The following is a 24,173-nucleotide window of genomic DNA, read 5'->3' on the forward strand; positions in this document are numbered from 1 at the left end:
TGATAGATTTATGAATATTATAACTGCTCACTATTTTCAGTTAATTTTTATTTAAATGATATGTTATGATAAAACTTGCATTATTTAAATGTTCGACATGATTATACATTTTATGTTGTGACTAGTTGTTAGAACGATATATTTTCTACTGAGTAACTTTCGATACTCACCCACCATTCACCATTTCATATTACAAGACTATTGAGGAACCAATTTATGAGGAATCGTACGAAGATGTTTTTGAAGAGACTTATGATGATGAGTTGCAGCCTCCATGTACTTGAGGATTGTCCTAGGATTTAGCAATTATTTATGTTTTACATTTTGAAAAACTTGTGTCAATTTGGATAGACTATGTATTTGAATGTTTGAATATAGTTTAAAATAATGATTGTTGTTAGTTTTCGTAAACTCTGATTATTATCTATTAGTATAGATTTTTATTATGTTATAACTCTTAATTATGAACTGTTATGTATTATTATATGTAAAAATGGATTGGAATTATTAATCATACCTCGAGATTCTAACACTTAATCATAGGAATTTGAATTTGGATTTTTGGGATGTAACAGCGTGGTATCAAAGCTCAATATTAATTCTGTATAGGACAAGAATTTGATTGTGCTAGATGTCTATTAGTGTCTAGACGGGGGATATCATCAGGACTATTAAGGAGTTTAATACAACTAATAAGTCATGAGGTCAAAAGTACTGTAAAGTCATTGGTAGAATCATAAGACATTATTATATTCTATGATCATCGGGGTAGGCAAGATTTAAAATTTGAAAATTAATAACTCTAAACCTATAAACAAAATGAAAATTAATGAGTATGGCCAGATAAAAATTATGACTTATCATAAAGTGATAAGAGTAAGATATAAAAATACTTATCATATAAATGAAATACTTTTGAAATTTCAAAGAATATTAGTGGATTGAGAGAAACTTAAATGGTTATACTCAAAATTTCATATTAGATAAAATGAAATGAAGTGAAAATGCATCAAGGCTAGTTATAAATAATCGATCTTCTAAGATAAATCTACTTGAGTCGAGGAAAGTTAATAAAATGGGAGTTGTGATGCAAACAATCTAAAAAATATCCAAAAGTCAGGCCCATATAGACGAGAAACAAAAAAAAAATGTTCAAAAATCAAATTGTTATAATGGGTCAATTAACAAGAAAGATGGAGCAGATAGCAAATATACTACACCATTATTATAGTAATAAATCCCTAAGAAATCAAGAAGTAAACCTTCCAATACTTGGAAAATTACAAAAGAGCGTGAAGATGGTATGACTACCTTATCAAAGTTCAGTTGAAATAATAGATTGAATTTTAAATGTCACAATACATTTGAATGAGTCAAAGTAAGAGTACTTCATTAACTAAAGGACAAATGAAAAATTATTATCTTTCTCCTCCAATTTTAAAGGAATCGACATCTAATAAGAGACAAAAGACTAAAAGACGAGGTATTTCGAGGATGCAACATTCACACATAATAAGTAAATTCATAGTATTATTAACTAAAGAGGTGGAAGATTTTGTAAAAAGTAATAAAATATACTATAAATGTGGTAAATTAGGAGAAGAAAGAGTTGTTGTATGTTATAAGTGTGGTGAATTAGGAGACAAGAGAAGTCAATGTCTTGATCAACTTCCACTAATTAAGGATAAATGGCTAATTAATAAGTTAGGAAAGTCAATTAAGGAATCAATGAGGGCACAATATTTTCAAAAGACTAATAAAGTAACAGTGTCACCTCGAACAACTATGAATAATGGTCAAAAATATTGCAAGAATCATCATAGTCATAAAAGACACTAATAGGTATGGAAGATAAGGAACCTATTAGATGCTACGAATGTGGGGAGTTGGGAGGCATGAGAAGATATTATTCCAAAAAAATCTTATGCTAGAACTCAGATTGACCTTACAACCTTAAAGGACATCGCTTAAAGTATTACTATGATATAATTACTTAATATATGTCATGATAATACATATATTCATTTTTATATCGCATTTACTATTGTTGAAAAGTTAAAAATATTTGTCATAAGATGTAGATTGACAATTTCATCGATAAAGTCAATAAAATACAAAATATTGGCATTTAGGATAAAAGACAATCATTGTAACTTACTTTAAATATTTTAGGATTTTAAAGTTCTAATATAATTTTATAGGTAATTTGAAGTAGTATCTATTATTCATGCACTTAAGGTTTGAATGTACTATCTCGATGACGAGACATTCAAAGTAAATTCAGAAACAAGAGGAAGACTTATGATTATGGTAAAATATAGATCTTTAAGATGAATAAATAAATATGTAATGTTTTGAAGATAACAAAATTTGTGGATTTAGCCTAAGGTAGAAATGATAGAGAGTTGAAGGTAAATTTAACAAACTATCACAAATACATTAAACTTGTTAAACCAAAAGAAAAGAAGATTATGATATTTATAAAAAGACTTGTTCTATGGTTCGAAACATGTGATTAAATATAGTATAACAATAATTACGAGATCAATACATTTAAGGATGATTAGTTAACAGATCAGTTAAAAGTGAAATTTAAAACGATATTGAGATTAAATATTTGTTTCAGCATGTAAGAATTATCAAAATTTATGTTAACAAAGATTTGTAATGATAGAAGATATTGATTATGTTTTTGATATATTATTGTAGATATTTTTACATGATAAATAAATTATTTGTGGTGGATTTATAATTATATAAGTAATTAGTGTGGTAATATTAATGAGAGTATTGTCAAGACATTGAAATTGATAATAATTTCAAGGGATCAGATGAAAGATAGATATAATGATAAAGTATATTTAATATTTGTGTATTGAATGACTTTAACATTTTATTAGTAAAGCTTTTTGATTTCTTAAGAATGGTGAGGAGAATGTTTAGTTAGATATATTGAATTATGATAATGTATTGTAGAATATTAATTGATGTTGAATTTAATTTTTGACATATAAAGGTCATGTGCAAGATAATAAATAATTTAGTATATCAATCCAATTGAAGTGAATTTGATGACAAACTCTAAATAAAAAAAAGTAAAAAGATTTGTTTGATGATTAGACACGATATAAATAATATGTTATTTATCATCTCAACACTAACATTTGTCTAGTACTTGAGATTTAATAATTGGGCAAGTTAAGAAACAATTCAGGTCTTGGGAAGCCATGCACCTCTTTAATAGGGGAAGCTTATGTTAATTAGGAACATTTTATTGAATATTCTGAGTCATTTTCTTTTGTTATTTTATTCGAAGTTTTTATGAAGGATATTCCTTGGAACGATAAGTCAATAACTAAAAATTTCATTTGATTAATTGAAGGATTGTTTGTCATCAAAATAAATAGGACTTGAAATTAAGATATTCTTGTTAGAACTTTATTGGAAAATGGTTATTATATTTTGAAAATGAAATAAATTTTGTGGAGAACTTTTATTAAGGCTAGATAGAAAAATATTATTTTGATTTCATATTCCAAATTACAATTTGTTGAGGCATATGGGAATAGAGGAACAAACATATCTTTCAAGTAGATGAAAAAAATTCTATTAAGTAGTCATCTTTATTATCTTAGGTTTGTTATCCTTTTGGCGTAAATAATTTAAAGATTTAAGAATTTTTTTTTAAGAGTACATCTTTATATGAGATTTAATTTGTAAGGGAGAAAGTTATACTTCTTCCGAATTCATTTCAAGATCTTTTGGCTCATCAAGAGAATGTATGAACTCAATAAATGCGAAAAATTAAGATTTTTAATTCCATGTTTCATAAATTATAAACTTATAATATTGAACCTTTCATCTTAAAGAGCTTTACCTTATTGGTTAAGAAGATAGATGAGGCATTTCGAGTACATAAGTTTGAATTAAAGATTTGTATCAATTTGAGAAAGATCAAATTTCTTGAAGTTAAATAATCTACAGAAAGTAGAACATGTGTAATTTGAAAGTAAAAAAAAATGTGGTTCACACTAACCAACTTTGTATTTAAAAGAAGATATTTAAAGAGTGATAAATATAGGTCTGTGATTTAGAGTTTGGTGAATAAGATATATGATGCATTATTTATGTTTATAAATAAGATCTTAATCATAGGTTTTTTTTCTTATGTGATAAAAGTTTTGTGGAAAAATCACAAAAATGCAATAGGAAACAAGAAATAGATATGCGAAAATCAATTAAAATATTAATTGTGAAAGCTATTTAAAAAATTAAATACATACTTATTTTTTGATTGATGTAAATTTTAATTTCAAGTATGAAATTCCCTTTAATGTGGGGGGGGGGGGGGTGTAATATCTTACACGTTTATTATGCATTTCAAGGCAATTAATCTTTATGTATTATGCGTATTTCGAGTTGTGAAAGCTATTTAAAAAATTAAATACATACTTATTTTCTTATTGATGTATATTTTAATTTCAAGTATGAAATTTCCTTTAATGGGGGGAGTTGTAATATCTTACACGTTTATTATTCATCTCAATGCAATTAATCTTTATGTATTATGCGTATTTCGAGAAATTTAATTAATATTTTTAAATATTTAAAAAGTTTAGTTATTTTATAAATATATAAGAATCGGAATTTAAATAAAAAAATTAGTACATATTCGTTAAGTGTGCAAATAACCCATCAAAATATGAGTTTTTTATATAAATCGTTTTAGCAAAATCTAAATATATCATTAGATTTGTATAAAAAAATTATCCAAAATGAATTATAAGTTTGCGTATATTGAAGTCCCGAACGTTATGTTACTAAAAAAAGAAAATAATTACATAAATAACCATTTCATCTCTGATATCGTATAAATACCACACTTAAGAAGAGAAAATTAGATTTCAAATCCTAGACATTCAAGAAACGATCCGACCACCTTAGAGTCAAAACCAAGAGTCCGTGTAGAAGAGAAAACACTTTACCTCATCGAGATCTTCCATTTAAGTTAAATAGATTTTGTTGAAGATAAAATCTGAATTTGATGTTTTGAACAAAGGGTATTGTTGGGAGTCGATCTTAACTAAACAACACTATAAAATATGTAAAACAAATAAGAAATCTTCATTTCTACTTTTTGATAGTTAACTTTTGAAGAAACATAGATTTATCAAAAATATTTTCTTAGGGTTTCATAGTTAGGGTTGATTCACTTTAAATCATACATTTTTAGGTGTTTGATTCTATAGTTTTACTTCTATTTATATTAAATAAGTTATTTGTAGATTTTGTTCCAAATTTTTAAAAAGAAAATAGGATAAAATAAATTTTGACAAATTTTTTGGGAAAAACCTAAGAAAAAATCTCGAAGAACGTATATTTCACCCCTTTGACTGTTATTATTGCAATCTCCAATCATTATAATAGTCTGATCGCTATAATAGAGATTTTAAAATCACTATTTTAAAAAATTGTTATTGTCTAAAATTGCTATTATCAAAATCTCTATTTCCAAAATCATTATCTGTTTTGTGTCAAAATCGTTATTTTTCTTATGCTAGACACGTTTTCAACACAGTGTCAAACACATTCCAACATTGTATCAGACACATCCAACAATTTATTTTCATTAAAAATATTTAAGTACATGTCCCATTTACTTTAAATTATTTAATAAAAAAATAAGGTAATGCCCTCCATTTTAAAACAATGGAAATGGTTTACAAATCAAAATCTTAAAGGATCAAAATTTAATTTTGGATTTAATAACAAAACGTGAACTTCAGTGTTTTTACGAGATTTTCAATCCTTATTTTCTCGAACATCCCTTCGAATTAAACTAAAAAATTTATATGAGATCACATCTCCTTAATTAAGATTTTGATTTCAAAAATCCTTTTTATATTTGTAGAATTTTGAAAAATCATTTTCAACACTTAGTCAAATTTTCACAATTTTTCACAATTTTAACTATTTATTATTTTATTACAATTTTAAAGTATTTTCTACTCAACTAAGACCATCATATAGAATTGATAGATACCTTTGAATCATAAATATTTTCTAAAAAATATATACTTTGATAGATACTAAGGAAGACGGATTATTGATCGATTGATTGAATGATGTATGGACAGAGATATTATAATACCTTGAGTTTTTTAATCGTATCTCGAGGGAAAAATAAAAAGTAAAATTTTGAGAAAATTTTAAAAATGGGACTTAGGATAAAACTTTAAATTTATTTTTTAATCAATTTTAATTAATTTGACTTCACCATTGGATTCAAAATGGCTAGAAAACATAATTTAGACTATAATCACACTCAAAATGCGAGTCCTACCAAAAAAATTGTAAAATCCTTGATTTTGAGATCGGATCAGGCTAAAAAAATAATTTTTTTCTAGAGTAAAAAATTTTAAAATTCTATCGCACCATTGGGCCCGCAACAAAAAATTATAGAAAATAAAGATTTTACTCATCATTTTCAGACTCCGAAAAATCTAATTATCGTTAAAAATAAAAATAACTTCGATTTTCGAGTAGGAATGGGTTGAAAAAGTGAATTTTTGATAAAGTAAAAATTCTTAGAATTCAATTGTCCCATTAGATTTGCAACGAAAAATTATAGAAAATAAAGTATTCACTCGTAACTTTCAGAGTTCGGAAGGTCGAGTTATCGTCAAACAAAACAACTTTAAAAATATCTCGCACGTCCCGATAATTTATACATAAAAAATTCTTTAATTTCTTTTTTACTATTAATTATCTCTGAAATTCGTCAACCAATAGTAATCGAACCATTTAAGAAAAAAAAACGTTGTATTTTTTTAAAGTTTTGATTCATCGTTTCATTGCGAATGAGACGTTGTCGACACTTGACGAAGAATGAAATAATGTTCATGATGTCGAACTCTACAAATTCCGCCCATCTATTTTATTTTCTCTTTTCTTTCTCTATATTTCAGCAAAAATCAGTTGTAGGATACATTGGGATTTCGACCCTTCAACCTTCGATTTCGTCAATTTCGAATCCAAACCGTCCTCCACATAGAAAGGAAAAAGGACAGCATCGTCGAGATATTTGAATACATCAAGTTTGATTAAAAAATCAGTCATCTCTACATCAAATTTATCTCGATTTTCATGCGTGTTCTTCAATGCTAATGCATATATAATGGTAGAGGCTTATGATTCTTATTAGTAATCAAAGATTTCGAAAATGCTTTTAGAATTCTTATAAATTTTTCAATTTCATTTTTAAATGTAGAATTTTTGCCATTTATTTCAAATTCATGCGAAATATATGTGTTTGATGGGTTTAATTGTGTTTTATAATAAATTATACGTGGGTGGGACATTTCACCGAATTTTCTCTATCGATTTAGTCTCGTGAATTACTTGGACCCTATTTTGATCAAATTTTTGTAAATAGTCAATTTAAATGATAAAAATGAATTTTAAAGTTTGAAAAATAATTTAATATTCAATAAACTCATATATAAGTTGATGAATATCAAAAAATGAATGTTGTGTTCGAAAAATCGAAAAGTAAAAATAACAAAAAAGGAAAAAGATGATAAAATGATAAAATGTCAAAATCACACCCGAGGGGTGATGTCAACATTTTAAAATTATATGCTATGTGTAAGTTGATGAATAGATATCCAAGGATAATTTACTTTCGATTCCATGTTTATTTACGATTATGTTAGTGTTTTACATTTCTGTACTGTTATAATTGCATGGTAGGAAACTAGATATCCATTCTCAACTTTGTAATGTTAATTTTTTATTTAGTTTCAATGAAAAATGATGTATGTATACGTAATTATTTAAGAACTATTAAAGAACTTGTGAATACCTGAAGGGATAGTTCATCATATAATCCAGAATGATGTATTATCTTTGGATGTATGGTAGGGACAATCAAACTCATATGTGGTATGAGATGCATATGAGAGTAGAGTCACAATTGGAAATCGAATTTATTCTTTCTATTTTTACCAATGAACGTGTAATCTAAAAGGTGGTCGTACACGAATGGAGATGTATAATAGGAATCATATACACGCCTGATAGGAATAAACGAAGATGATTGGTTAGAAATCACAAACAATCTAAAATAGTTAAAAGTTCTTACACATCGAAAAGAGACTTATAGCTTACGGTCATATCAAACGGCCAGCCTAAGCTGAATAAATGGTCAACCAAGTATGAAATTATTTATTTCCTACTAGGTAATCATTGTTACTCACCATTTTTTTCTCATTTTTTTAGTTTCAGGTTCTATACTTGACAAATCCGGTGTAGATAAGCATTAGCAAGGATTATCTGATTGGTCAAATAGATGATTAGAGTCCTTTACCTAGTGAGTATTGGGGTTATAGCTACTGGCATCGTTAATTCTGTCCAGGTTATATTATAGATTTTAGTTGAGCGTTAGGATTTTGTTAGAGAGAAAAATTTCTATATAATCCAGTATATTAATTATTTCTTCCGCACTCTGATCTACTGTATATATTGTTAGATATATATATAAGCTTCCGTTATTATTCTATTTTGTGTATATATATATAAGATGTTATGTATATTGTTTATCAAGTAAAACATGTTGAGTACTTTGGAATGCTAACATAAATAAAGAAAATCATGTCAAAATTTTGAAACACTTCCTAGTGCCTTGAAATCTGATATAGGATTTTGTGTTAGTGTTTCAGGGACACCACAGATGGTATCAAAACATAGCATTAGATCGGTATGGGATACAAATCTATTATATTTTGAAGAGTTGGTTGTGCCATAGATATTAGAGTGATATTAAAAATCTGATATTCGAGCTCATTAGTAGTCTTTTATTGAGATTACGAGCTCTTTTGTGTCTAGAAGTTCGTAAAGCCTAGTGAGCCTAGGATAAGATTATAGGTTTTGAAGGCGTCCTCGATCCGCGGGGTACACGGATCCGCTTTTGACCTTTGAGGTTTGGGAGTCGCCACCTAGTTATTACGGTCTAGGAACCGAATATTGACTCTAAAAAGACAAATACTACTAATCTACGAAAGAAAAATACGGGTCTGGGGATCACGTTACGAGGTTGAAAAGTGTTAAGCATTAACCCTGGCCGGCAAACGTCGGTCTCTACTTATTCCCAAATATAACTACATTGCTAAAAAGACCTAATCAATAAAAAAAATTAAAATCATTACCTTTACGAAGACAACGGTCTTGTTCCCTCAGATCTGGTAGAATAGTCCTTCGTACAGCACTTCTCGCTTCGTTCTGTCACTGGATTCGCTTCGGATCTCCAAATCAAAGTATCTCCTTCTAAATTTTTCTAATCTTTTTATGGATTTCTAGGGTATTTTGAAAGAGTTTCTAGGTGTTTTTTGAGCTAAAGTTGGGGTATGGATGTTAGGTAAGGAGTTGGGACTCCAAAAATAGGGTTTATAGGAGGCTAGGGAAGTTTTTTAACCAACTTTTTCTAGGGTTTATTTTTTTATACGAAAATAGGTTGTAAGGACCCCTATTTATAGATTTTTTTAAGTGCTTGTTTAGATAGAGTTAGTGTTTAATTAGAATTGTAGAGTTATAATTTAATTAAAATTATTTTAGATTGAGTTATTATTTAATTAGAATTATTTTAGGTAGAGTTATTATTTAATTAGAATTGTTTTAGATTAAGTTATTATTTAATTAGAATTCTATTAGGGTTTTGACTTTTAGTCTCACTTGATTGACTTTAGTTTTACTTGATTGACTTTAAGATCTTGACTTTAATCTTATGTGATTAACTAATAATATATTTTTATTTTTTGAAGAACCCCCTTTTATTATATCTTTAATTCTTTGGGCCTTCAGATGGAGGGGTCCTTTAATAAATATCTGCACAACCATCAACAATTTTGCCTGAGAGCCTGATTGATCGATTTTTTTGGTTCAAATTTTTAAATTAATTATATTAATGTTTGACTTTACATTATTTAATATTTTATTTATTAATTTTAGAATTTTAAATTTTTTTAATTGAAAAATTACTGTTTTGCTCCTGAAGAGAACTTTTGTGTTTCAAGTCGGTTTTTGATGTTCCAGGATGTTTTAGAATCGATTTTTCATAATGAATTCAATGGAAATCTATAGATACCCCTCTTTGGCAGAGGGTTGAAGCAAACTAGATAGCAAATCTATTTTGGTAGATAGTGCGATATCCGAATGCCAAAGCTAGTGACAGTTCATTTTGCAACCTGATTTAGCAATTCGTTGAGGTGTTTGGATCCTTGAGGGTAAAACTCTTCCCGAACTAAAAGGTTGTCAGGTCCTCGAGCGAGAACTCTCACTGACAGTGTCAGATCCTTGAATTTTAGAAAATTCTCTTTAACTAATATTACAACTGTGCAAGTGTGTGCACGTAAAATCCAAGATAAATTTCAAATAGTTTAAGTGAGAATTGAGTAGAATCTGAGCATAAAGTGAGCATAAACTGGGCATAAACTGAGCATAACTGAGCATAATTTCGAGAAATCCTCGACGGTAACTGAGCATAATTTTGAGAAAACCCTCGACGTTAACTGAGCATAATTCTGATAAACCCTCGACGGTATCTGAGCATAATTTCGTGAAAATCCTCGGCGGTAACTGAGAAAAATTCTGAGAAACCCTCAGTAGTATCTGAGCATAATTCCGAGAAAACCCTCGGTAGTAACTGAGCATAATTTCGAGAAACCCTCGGTGGTTTCTGAGCATAATTCCAAGAAAATCCTCGGCGGTAACTGAACATAATTATGAGAAACCCTCGACGGTATCTGAGCATAATTCTGAGAAAACCTTCGGCAGTAACTGAGCATAATTCCGAGAAAACCTCAGCGATATTTGAGTATAATTTCGAGAAAACCCTCGACGGTAACTGAGCATAATTCCGAGAAACCCTCGGTGATATCTGAGCATAATTCCGAGAAAACCCTCGACGGTAACTAAGCATAATTCTAAGAAATCCTTGACGGTATCTGAGCATAATTCTGAGAAACCCTTGGCGGTATCTAAGCATAATTCTAAGAAAATCCTCGGCGGTAACTGAGCATAATTCTGAAAAAGTCCTCGACGGTAACTAAGTATAATTCTGAGAAACTCTTGGCAGTATCTGACTGAGTAAAATTGAGAATGAAGGAATGAATCTGGGGAAGAACGATTGAAAATGAATCTGGAAAAGAGTGTTTGAATCTGGGATTGAATAGATCTGGAAAAGAATGATTGAATCTGAGAGTGAATAGATCTAGGAAAGGATGATTGAATCTAGGAAAGAAAGTAGGCCTTATCTCCTATTATAGGTGAAAGGGTAATAAGTTAATCTCTGGGCACAACCAAATGTGAGATCAGAAACCCTTCTGTTTGAACCTCAAGGTTTTTCAAAATTTTATGAATTTTAACTTCGTTTTAACCTCAATGGTTTTAAAAAAAATGCTATCAAGAGGGTAACCTTAAATCCGGGGTTCCCATTATCTTTTAGGATTAACATTGACCAAAAATAAAATGCCCCTAGTTTGACAATAAACATGGCATTGGAGATAATTGAATACATCATACAAAAATTAAAAAAATGCCCCTAGTATAAGGGGAAAACTATATATTTAGAGAAAAAAGAAAATGCCCCTTGTATGAAGGTTTGAAATATTTGATTATCACAAGCGCAATAAAGATTCAACTTTTAATTTTGACATTTTATATTAAAGATTTTAAGTCAGGCTCAAGAGAACAAGATATTTCCTTTAGAGACTCATAATAGAATTCACCCTTCTCTCCCTTGGTTCACTTGGGGAAGTAAAAATTTTCAGATCGATCGTAGACAAGATACTTTTGGCTTCTGAGTTGTGCCTAGTTTAAGCTAAGTATTGAACTTAATTATTTGGACTTCTGATGTTTCAGCTCGGACTGCTCTTAGCTTTTTAATCCCTCAGAGATTTTTTCCTGTTTTTCTTTGTTGCTCTAACTTTTGCCTAGATTACTTTTTCAGGTTTTCAAACTAGCGAGCATGCTCTAGCTTTTGCCTAGATCGCCTTTTCAGGTTTTCAAACTAGCGAGCTTTTTCTCTTTTTTTTTTCTTTGCTCTGATTGTTGTCAAAATCGTCCTTTCGGATTTTCAACCTAATAGGTTTTTTTCTCTTTTTTTCTTTCTGAACCTATGGAATTACTGTCTGATCATGCTTTGTTATCTTCCTTGACTTTTCGCACGATACTTAGGAGTACTTTTATGGGTAAACTTAGGACTGGATATAAAAAAGAAGGAATTTTGAGGCTCAATAACCCGAATGCCCCTTGTCTAGCATTTTTTTCTTTTTCTTTGAACTTTCTTCCCTATTTGACAATATATTTATTTTATTTATTTATTATTATTATTATTTTTTTTTTTTTTTTTGTGTAGGGAAATATATATTTTTTATTTTGATGTGGTCGGGCCTGAAATAACTTCTCAGGTTGCCTACGTACCCCAGACTTTTGGATTCAGACCAAAACATAGTTCGAATTCTTCCCTCCCCTACGTTAGGTGATCGGGCTGAGAAATAAAAAGGCATAATTTTTTTTTTTTTTTGAAAAGGCTGCAAAGGGGTTGAGAAAGGATATATTGAACTGGGTAATAGGAGAATTGATTCGGCCAAAGATGGCTTCCTTAAATGTAGTACCGTTTAATTAGGTCAAGGTTGGTTGGTTCTGGTAATTCGATTCCATCATAATCTTGAAGTCTGACAGCTTTTCCTGGTAATATTTTTTTGATGATAAACGGACCTGCCCAATTTAGTTTGAACTTCCCTCTAGGGTCAAAGATAGGTGCTCGATTTTCTTTGAGTACCAAATCTCCGACTTGTAAGTAACGGGCCTTGATCTTTTTGTCAAATGCACGGACGACTCTTCTTTGATAAGCTTGCATGTGGTATTGAGCTCTAAGTAATTTTTTTATCAGGTTTACTTCTTCATACTGCTGACGAACCCAGTCTGTTTTTAACAATTGACTTTCTATCAAGACCTTGAGATACGGGATTTTCATTTCAACTGTTAAGTCTGCTTCCATATCATATACTAGAGGATAGGGAATAACTCTAATGAAATACTGATATGCCCATAGTGTAAATAGTAACTTCTTTAACGGATCCTGGTGCGATTGATACATTTTTCTGATGATTATCTTGAGATTTTTTTTATTGACTGTTTCAACTTTTCCATTAGTCTGAGAACGTTGGGAGATGATTTGTGATGTTGAATCTTGAACTTTGAAAATGGAGTAATGACCTAAGCTTTGAAGTACGACCTATTATCAGATATCAGCTCAAAAGGTACCTCCATATCGACTAATAACATGTGCTTAAATGAACTTTTCAACTTGAGATGTAGTAGGGATAGCGCTAATATATTTTTTAACATCTTCTTTGATTCCATCGATATAGACAAGTATCTATTCCGTGTTGAACAACACCCAAGCTTGTATCTAACATACCCTCATATGATCACATGAACATGTCTTTTCAAATTTCTGAGTAAATTCATTATCCCCTCGTGTTCCTCTAGGGATAGGATAGTTTCTATCTGAATTTCTTGAAAATTATTTTTTTGTTCTAAGGTTCAATGACCTTTTATTTCTGATTGAAAGTTGTTGAGCCCGACCCTTATCCTCTTGTTCAGGGAAAAAATATATCATTGAAGCCAGATTATTAGTTAATTCGTTAATGCGCTCGAGGTATTCAAAAATTTCTTTTATTCAGATGGGGCAAATTAACCTGACTCAACAGAAAAAAAAAGTCGACTCGATCTAAAGAAGGCATGACCTTGCTGAAAAAAAAGAAAAAAAAAAGGACTTGATCTAACCCAAATGACTCATGAAAACTGAAGACTACCCATAACGGGCTTGATTAGGACTAAGGACTGAGACATTGCTTACAACCGGCATGACTGAGGCACTGTGATCTTCAGGGAACAATTGGACGATGTTGAGAAATTTTAAGGCCATTCTAACTATTGACTCGGAATGTTATTCTAACTGACCGGACTTCCAACCCTAACTAGGCGGTGGACAATTGAGCTTAGGTGCAATGATAACACTGAAACCTAATCGAATATGAATTTAATTAACTTTAATATTACCCCCTTAATAACATTCTAAATGAACCCTGAGATTTTATTGAATTCTATGCACCAATTCATTAATGTAATAATTATTCAGAAGGAAAATAATTTTATTGCACTCTTGAAAAATATTGACAAATAATGTTTTTATTGGATAACAACTTCTAACAAACATATTTCAATAATTTTTCATGCAAAAATAGATCTTTTGTAAATCTTTTTTTTTTCTGAATTTTTTTTTTTTTTTGGAAAGTATTTTCTTTTAGAAAACTCTTTTGGGAAAGCATTTCCTTTTGAAAAATCTTATTCTTCTGGAAAACATTTTACTTCTGAAAAATATTTCTTCTGGAAAACACTTTTCCTAGAAAATACTTTTCTTTTGTAAATCATTTTTCTTCTTTGAAAATGGGTTGAAACCTGAATTTAGAAAATAATTTGATTTCCATTTTGATTTAACTGGCCCGGCCCATCATGATTGTTGGATAAAGATGGACTGGGTCATTATGAATTATTGTAAAAAATGGATTCTTTATCGGGTCGGTGCACCCATTTTAATTTCTAAAAAAAAATTTTGATCCTTGAGGACAACCATACATTTTGATCTCATCATTCACATCATTCACATACATTTATCAATCACAAGGTCCCATTCAATAAATAACTCAGGAACACCCACGATAAGTTCAAGAGTCGTGGCCTATAGGGGAGGTTTCTAGACTCTAAGCTTACTATATGCAATGCATTTTTATCTGGCCACCCTTGTCCAAGTACACCTATATACCTCTTGAGCGTACTCAATTAAACGATGCGTGGTGACTTGGTTTGATATACCGTATAGGTAATAATCCAAAACTTCAACTCACTTCTCTGAAGCTAAAAATAGCCAATTTAATCACCAGATCAGAGGTGGCGCGCGATGTTTGAGCAAAGGCACTCTTAAATCACCTCTTTTCTAGAATAGACGTAATCTATCCTCCTAGTACCGTAATACATCGAAACAGGATCTCGCTTAGGCACTGGTTTTGAACAAGAAGTGCAACTGATGTACTTGGATCATCTTTGATATACCTATGGGTACGAGTCAAGAGTTGTAGCTTTCATAAATGGCTTGGCATCCCACGAGGGGACCTACCACGTACTAGTACTACGTTGGCAATCGGGACATGTGACTGTGTGGCTCACAATATGTCAAATGCTCAGGTCGCTCCAGCCTGGGTGCATCGATATACCTTTTAGAGTCACCTGATTAGACGGTACTGATGCCCCAGTTTAATATATCATAAGATACGTGACTGGAGTTGTGGTTTTCATGAATGACGTCGCATCTCCTAAGAGACCGGACCACGCACTAGTGCCACATTGGCTATGTGGGACATGCAAGTGGTGTGTGCAATACAGGGTGGGGTGTGCCCGGGGCCTGTTTCAAACACATGGGCCTGATCATATCATCATACATTGCATTTCACATAAATATTAGCCAAAAGAAATACCAATCCAATAACATTATTAAAATCACAAATAAACACATCAACTATATATCTAATCAGGATCAATGGCAAATCAATTAACAAGCATGGCATAGACTAATTGATTAAACCCAAACATTGCAATAGCCATAATTTTTATAATTTTTATGGTCCAATCAAGGGTTATTTTGGGTGATCTCAAACAAATTGGGATTTCGATGAACATTAAATAGAGGATAAGAATGATTATTGGAGGATTTAAGAAACAACCCTTTTACAAAAAAAAAAAAATCCAAATAAAAACCTAGAAAAAAAAATCAACCCTAAGAAGAGAAAAAAGAAGAAAAAAAATTATATAGCCACACCAAACCTTTCACAATCGAATAAAGGGTTAATAAACACCGATGGGGTGTTATATAAAAATTGGTGTGACAATAGTGACCTTGACAATAAGAAAATCTCATCATCCCATTAGAGAAAGTTGCCACCAAATTTATTTCCTCATAAATGTGGGATCATATGAAGCCACTATTTTTTTAGTAGCAAGCTTTATAAAACAGTGAGTTTACGTGATGAAGATTCAAGAAGCATGCCAAAAATTGATTTTAAAAGAAGACAATATGGGCCCACTCATTATTGGTAAAATAAAAAATTTTATAACACATTTTTTCTTTGCTGTCGGCACACACATATACCACAATTTCCAGCACACAGCCAACATACTATTCTATTTTAGATCGTCATGTTGCTTCCCCACACATGTTGCCAACGCAGTACTTCAAAAATAAAATTTTATGTGTACATTGCTGCCGGCAACACACATTTCAGATTTTTATTTTTTACTTTTCTATGTTGTTGTCATAACATACATCCAATTTTTTTTTTTAAAAGAATATATATGTATGCTGCTGTCAGCAACATATAAACTTTTTTTTTACACATATTGCTGCCATTAATACAAAACGCATGCCCCACTCATATTTCCAAAAAAAAAAATCATTATCGTGTGGCTGCCAACACAACCAACACTCAACCCCCTTTTAAACCCATTAAGATTCTCTTTGGATTGAACAAATGGGTACCTGAGATTCTCCTCAGATTTCTCCAATATTCTCCAAATGGTGCAAAACCCATTGCTCGGTGGAACAAAAGTTCATAAGTAGATTCCTTGATGGGTCGATCGACAAAAGCTGAGCTGTTTAGATTCTCTTTAGCTGTATCAGGATGACTCGAGATGATGAAACAGGTTAACCTTACAGAGAACACCATTAGAGGAACAGCGTTGAAGGTTTTAGAAAGCTTAGCGAGAACTCAATGAGTCGTAGAACCAGTAAAAGCGAATAGCAACCCAATAAAAGGGAACCCAGATGGACCGCGAATAACGGTCTTGGTCTGAACCGGGTTTTGGGTTTTTGAGAAAGCCCAAGCCAGACCACCAGGAACCAATCAAAAATCAAAAACAACGACCAGAAAAACAACAAACCAGACGATTTCAAAGCTGTGAGAAGTAGAGTGAAAAGTAGTACTTGTCAAGAAGAAAATGTGGCTTTTTGTAGACATTTCTGTGATTTTCTAGACCTTAAAATCGCTTTGGTTTTCGAGAGAAAGAGAGAGAAAACGTCTTTCTACTGTCCTCTTCTTTCTCATGTTGAGAAGAAGATGGAGAAGGTAAAAAAAAGATTTTTCTTTTCACACACCGGCCATTAAATTAAAACATATAAGGTTTAATAATTAAAAATATTTTTTTACTAACGCCACACCTTTTGGAAAAGTCAATTTAAAACCTCCATGCATTGCTGTTGTCAACCGCACCACAAAACAAAATCATTTTTTTTTCTTTTGCTTATTGCCAATGGGCACAAGCCTAAATACTAGTAAGAGTAATATGGCTAATGGGCAAATCAACACATACTTAATAATAATAAAAAAACTATTTTTGTTATCTACTGTCAAAGGACAGATATACACATCTAAAAAATAAAAAACTCCAAAGGGTAGATCTAAACACGTACCTAAGACAAATCAAAAATCTTTTTTTTTAATTATTTAAAAATAAATAAATAAAATAAAATAAACCTCATGATCCAACAACCATTGTTTTATCCTCAATGAAACTACTCTTTTGACATTCCGCATTATTTAGGGTCATTCCTAATGACCCTCGATTGAACCATAAAAAAAAATGGCCAAAATATTCAAAATCCAACAAGTAATCAATAATTGCATAAAAAGGAATGATAAAAATAAAAATAAACAGATAAATAAATAACTAAAAAAAACTTAGGTCATCTTAGCAATGCTCCCATACTTGGGATTTTTCAAGTCTGATCCTCAATGGTCTCCAATGGAATCGCCACTGAAAGCACTCTCTATCCGCGGGGTGCGCGGATCCGCTTTTGACCTTTGAGATTTGGGAGTTGCCACCTAGTTATTACGGTCTAGGAATCGAATATTGACTCTAAAAAAGTGAATACTACTAATCTACGAAAGAAAAATAAGGGTCCGGAGATCACGTTACAGGGTTTGAAGGTGTTAGGCACCAACCCCGTCCGGCAAACGCCGGTCTCTACTTATTCCCAAATAGACCTACATTGCTAAAAAGACCTAATCAATAAAAAAAATTAAAATTAAAATCTTTACCTTTACGAAGACAACGATTTTGTTCCCTCAGATTTGGTAGAATAGTCCTTTGTACAGCACTTCTCGCTTCGTTCTGTCACCGGATTCACTTCGGATCTCCAAAATAAAGTATCTTCTTATGAATTTTTCTAATCTTTTTATGGATTTCTAAGGTGTTTTGGAAGAGCTTCTAGGTGTTTTGGAAGTTAAAGTTGGGATATGGATGTTAGGTAAGGAGTTGGGACTTCAAAATTAGGGTTTATGGGAGGCTAGGGAAGCTGTTTGACCTACTTTTTCTAGGATTTATTTTTTGATACGAAAATAGGTTGTAAGGACCCTTATTTATAGATTTTTTTTAAGTGTTTGTTTAGGTAGAGTTAGTATTTAATTAGAATTGTAGAGTTATAATTTAATTAGAATTATTTTAGGTAGAGTTATTATTTAATTAGAATTGTTTTTGATTGAATTATTATTTAATTAGAATTCTATTAGGATTTTGACTTTTAGTCTCACTTGATTGACTTTAAGATTGACTTTAGTCTTACTTGATTGACTTTAAGATCTTGACTTTAGTCTTATGTGATTGACTAAGAATATATTTTATTTTTTGAAGAACCCTCCTTTATTATATCTTTAATTCTTTTGGCCTTCAGATGAAGGGGTCCTTTAATAAATATCTAGGCAACCATCAAAAATTTTGCCTGAGAGCCTGATTGATCGATTTTTTTTGTTTCAGATTTTTAAATTAAGTTTATTAATATTTTACTTTATATTATTTAATATTTTATTTATTAATTTCAGAATTTTAAATTTTTTTAATTGGAAAATTACTATTTTGCCCTTGAAGAGAACTTTTGCGTTTCAAGTCGATTTTTAATGTTTCTGGATATTTTAGAATCGATTTTTCATAAGAAATTCAATGGGAATATTGGTTTGTGTCATTTATGAAATTTTTTGTGCGAAATGGTCGTGAACTTTATGAGGGGCATTTTCGTAATTTTGTCAAATTTTATGAAAATTGGCGAAATGATTTATTTGGTTTCGATTTGTTGTTTTATGTATTCGAATGGGTTTTCCTAAGCGTAATGTAGGCTCTAGGGATGTTTTGAGGTTAGGAATATTTTGGTAATTTGATTATTTTTTAGTAATTTTTATCGTGAAGCTTCTTTTTGTTTGAAAAATGATGATTTTTATATTTTTGAGGTTATATTTTCCTAGCGTAGCGTGGTTTATATAGTTTTGTCAGTTCGAGATACCTCATCCGAATTTCTGAAACATATCTGATAACAAAATAAAGCATTGGAATAAACATTCATCATTGGGAACCGTTGCAATCGGGTTGACGAGTTGATTAATCAGACGAATGCAAAAATGAGGTGTGTACAGGTATATTCTATGGAAAGGGTGTTCATTACTAAATCTCAAGTTAAGGTAGTAATTTATAATTGTGTAATAATGATTTTTGATTTTATTTTGATAAGTACCTTGTTGTTGATAAACGGAAGCGAGATGAGTGGACAGAGTAGAGGCCGAGGGAGAAGCCGTGCCACAATAGAGATGGGACAAGTTCTGAATCAGACTATTGACCCGATAACACAGCTAATTTCATTCATAGGACAAATAGTTAAGTCTCAGGCCAAGTTCATAGAGGAGATGATTTAGTCACTTGTTAGGATAACCAAGGAGGTGGTTGAATTGAGGGAGCGCTAGGCTTCTTCACAAGGGGCATATACTATTCTACCCCAAGTTTCACCACAAGGACCATTTCCACAGGCCGTGATTTGAAAAATTAAAGAATTCCTCAATCCAAATGATAGGTAGATCTAGGGATGTGGTTGCAAATTTTCTAACAATTACATCCACCGAGATTTTGGGGTTCTTCCGATATGACTGAGGCCAAGAAGTGGGTTTTGAAGACTTGAGAGATTCTGAGCGCCATATAGTACCCAGAGATCAATGGGCGATGGTGGCTAGATTTTAGTCAAATGGGGGTGCTAGTTATTGGTGGTGTTCCGAGAGGATGTTTCTCGATAAATTTATATCCGAGACGATTCGAGAGACTAAATACCATGATTTTTCAGGGCTGATGTAGAGCAACCTATCTGTTACCATCTATGAGCTAAAGTTCATTAGGATGTCATGATATGCACCTGTGCTCATTCCGATAAATCTACAGAAGTTTTCAGAGGATTGCAACCCCACCTAAGGGCCAGAAGGTCAATTATTGAGACCACTAGTTACAAAGATACGGTGAGTCAAACTTAAAGGGTAGAGCAAAAACAGATGGAGTTACAGATTTCCAAAGGGCAAATCAGTCTACACTAAACTTATTTTCCTCCTAGATTAGATCTAGCCAAGAGGTCAATATATTCGAGGTCAAGTGCCTCTAGGTCAGCATATCTACAGTACCGAGTTCTTCTAGCACCAAGATATACAATAGTTGGGGCTCCAGTGATATCATTAAAGCCAAAGAAACCAACAAGGCAGGTTCAGAGACCACATGCTCTAGTTTACCAACTGTCTACTTCCTATAAACTTATGAAGGTATGTTTCAAGTGTGGTCAGATGGGACATTATGTAAGAGATTGCCCTCTATCATAGCCGTAGACAAGGGTTATATGACCTAAGTGGAGGTATCTATTTTAGATGAAATTTTGGAAGGTACGATCTATTTATAATGTTAAGAATTCGAGTTTTATCTGATAATGGCTCCTCTAAATCATATATTTCTATTGAGATTGCACATTCACTAGAGTTAGAAATTACTGAGATGGTTCGAGTAATGAAATTATCTATCCCGTTGGGAGATCCTTTGATAGCCCAGAAATCATATAGAAATTGTGTAATTAGAGTAGAGGACCAGGAATGGATTACTAATCTTATGATACTAGATTTTTGGTGATTTTGACATTATCTTGGGGATGGATTGGTTAGTACAGAACCATACCCATGTTGATTTTTTCGCGAGATCAGTTATTTTTAGAAGATCGGGGTATTTGAGGGTCAAAGTTTAAGGATCTAGATATAGAAGATACGGTTATCTATACAAACAGTTAGGAAATCTGAGAGTGTCAGAGATGGAGACATTAGTGGATATGGTAAATGTAGTCAGGGAATTTGGGGATGTTTTTCCAGAAGAATTATCAGGTTTGCCACCGTGTTGTGAGATAAATTTCTTGATTGAATTTGTAACAGGCAGAGGGCCTATTTCTATTACACCATACCAAATGGCTTGGTAAAAACCCGAAAGTGAAAGCACAGATTGTGCATTGATTGTATGGGATTTCTCCAATCGAGTTCTTCACCCTTGGGAGCACCATTTATGTTCATCAAGAAGAAAGATGTGTTACTTTGATTGTGCATTGATTATTAGAAACTGAATCAAGTGACCATTAAGAATAAGTACCCCCTTTCGCACATCAATGACCTATTTGACCAACTGTAAGGGGTGCCCAGTATTTTTTTAAGATCAATTTGCAATCTGGGTACCACAAGTTGAGAATCCAGGAGGCGGATACTCCGAAGACTACATTTTAGACCAGACTAGGATACTTCGAGTATCTAGTGATGTCTTTCGGTTTGATGAGTGTATTGGTAGCATTTGTGGATCTTATGCATCGGATATTTTGGGAACACCTCGACAAGATATCATCTATGAAATAATGGCATCGATGGATGATATCTTAATTTATTCTAAGTCGATGGAGGATCACAAAAAACACCTCAAAATCATATTATAGTTATTATGAGAACATAGACTATATGCCAAGTTCAGCAAGTGCGAGTTCTGATTTTCTAAAGTGAAATTCTTAAGACACGTAATGTCAAGTGAAGAGATAGCAGTAAACCCTTAGAAAAATGTTTGGTTTGAGGAGATGACAATTGTGATATTGCATTTCAGGGTTTGAAGAAACGATTGACTACCGCTTCGATTCTAGTATCTCCAATTTCGGATAAGAGTTTAACGATCTTTACTGATGCATTCGGGATTAGTGTCGAAGTTGTATTGATGTAGTATTGGGAGATAATTTATTGGATATGATTAAAGAAGATATGTAGGTTGGTTGATATAGAATAGAATGGGAAATATATATCTTTGATTAGAGGTGATTGGTAAAATGTTGGGACATAGGAATTATCATCTTGAGTAATATTTTAAAGCATAAGGTTTATCATAAGAGTCTTGAGGAAATATCACAATAAGTAAAATATGGAACGAGAGGTAAAGATGTTGAATTCGATATGAATATAAAGTATAAGGACTATTTGAAGAATATGATATGACATTAAAATTTGGAGGATGAAATTTTTATTAAACGGGCAGAATGTAATACCCTTAATTTTTTATTCATATTTCAAGAAAAATAATAATGGAATTTTAGAAAATTCTAAAAGTGAGACTTAGGTTAAAACTTTAAGATTTTTTTTGTTCATTTTTAATAAAATCTAACCACACCATTGGATTCAAAATGATCGAAAAATTTACTTTAGCCTACAAACACGCTCAAAATGCGAGTCCTAACAGAAAAGTTACAAAATCCTTGATTTTCTATGGACCAAGGAAATAAATTTTTACTAGAGTAAGAATTTTTAAAATTTGATTGACCCATTGGGTTTGCAACGAAACATTATATAAAATAAAGTATTTATCATCATTTTCAGAGTTTGGAAAGTCAAATTATCATTAAAAATAATAATAACAGCTTCGATTATTGGGTCGGACCGAGTTGAAAAAATAAATTTTTGTTAGAGCAAGAATTTGTAGAATTCGATGGCACAATTAAATCTGTAAAAAAAAATTATAAAAAATAGAGTATTCAAACGTCACTTTCGAAATTCGAAAGGTTGAGTTATCAACAAATGAAACAACTTTGAAAATACCGTGCATATCCCGATATTTTATATAAAAAGAATGCTTTAATTTTTTGTATTATTCATTATCTGTTAAATTCGTCAACCAACAACAGTCAAACCATTTAAGAACAAAAACATTGGTTTTTTTTTTCAACGTTTTGATTCATCGTTTTGTCGAGAACGAGACGTTGTCGACGCTTGGTAAAGAAGGAAAAAATATCTGTGAAGTCGAATTCTACAAATCCCGTCCATCTTTTTTTTCTCCTCTCTTTCTCTATATTTCATCAAAAATTAGTCGTAGGATACACGGGGGTTTTGACCCTTCAACATTTGATTTCATTGACTTCGAACCCAAACCGTCCTCAACTACAAAAGGGAAACAGGATGGCGCCGTCAAGATCTTTCAAAATATTAAATTTGATTAAAAAAATCAGCCTTTTCCACATCAAATTAACCTCGATTTTCGTATTTACTTTCTCAATTTTCACACACGTTCTTCAATTCTAACGCTTAGAGAATGGTAGGGGCTTACGATTCTTACTGATAATTGTAGATTTTGAAAATGCATTTAGGATTTTTATAAATCTTTCGATTTTATTTTCAAATATAGAATTTTCATCATTTATTTCAAATTCATGCGAAATATATATATTTGATGAGTTTAATTATATTTTATAATAAATTATATGGGGTTGGGACATTTCACTGAATTATTTCTGCTAGTTTGGTCCTATGCACTGCTCAGACCTCGTTTTGATCAAAATTTTTAAAATTAATCAATTTCAATGATAAAAATAAATTTTAAATTTTGAAAAATGATTTAATATTCAATGAACTCATATTGAGTTGATGAATATCAGAAAATGAATGTTGTGCTCGAAAAATCAAAAAGTGAAAATACTAAAAAAAGGGAAAAGGGGATAAAATGATAAAATGTTAGAATCACACCCGAGGGATGATGTCTGCATTTTATATTGATATACTGTGTGTGGGTTGATGAATGAATATCTAAGGGTAATTTACTTTCAGTTGCATGTTTATTTATGATTATGTTAGTACTTTACATTTCTATATTGTTACAATTGCATGATAAGAAATTAGATATCCATTCTCAATTCTGTAATATTA

This window comes from Akebia trifoliata, chromosome 4, assembly GCF_017979445.1.
Source record: "Akebia trifoliata isolate Shusen 1 chromosome 4, ASM1797944v1, whole genome shotgun sequence".
Taxonomy (NCBI): domain Eukaryota; kingdom Viridiplantae; phylum Streptophyta; class Magnoliopsida; order Ranunculales; family Lardizabalaceae; genus Akebia; species Akebia trifoliata.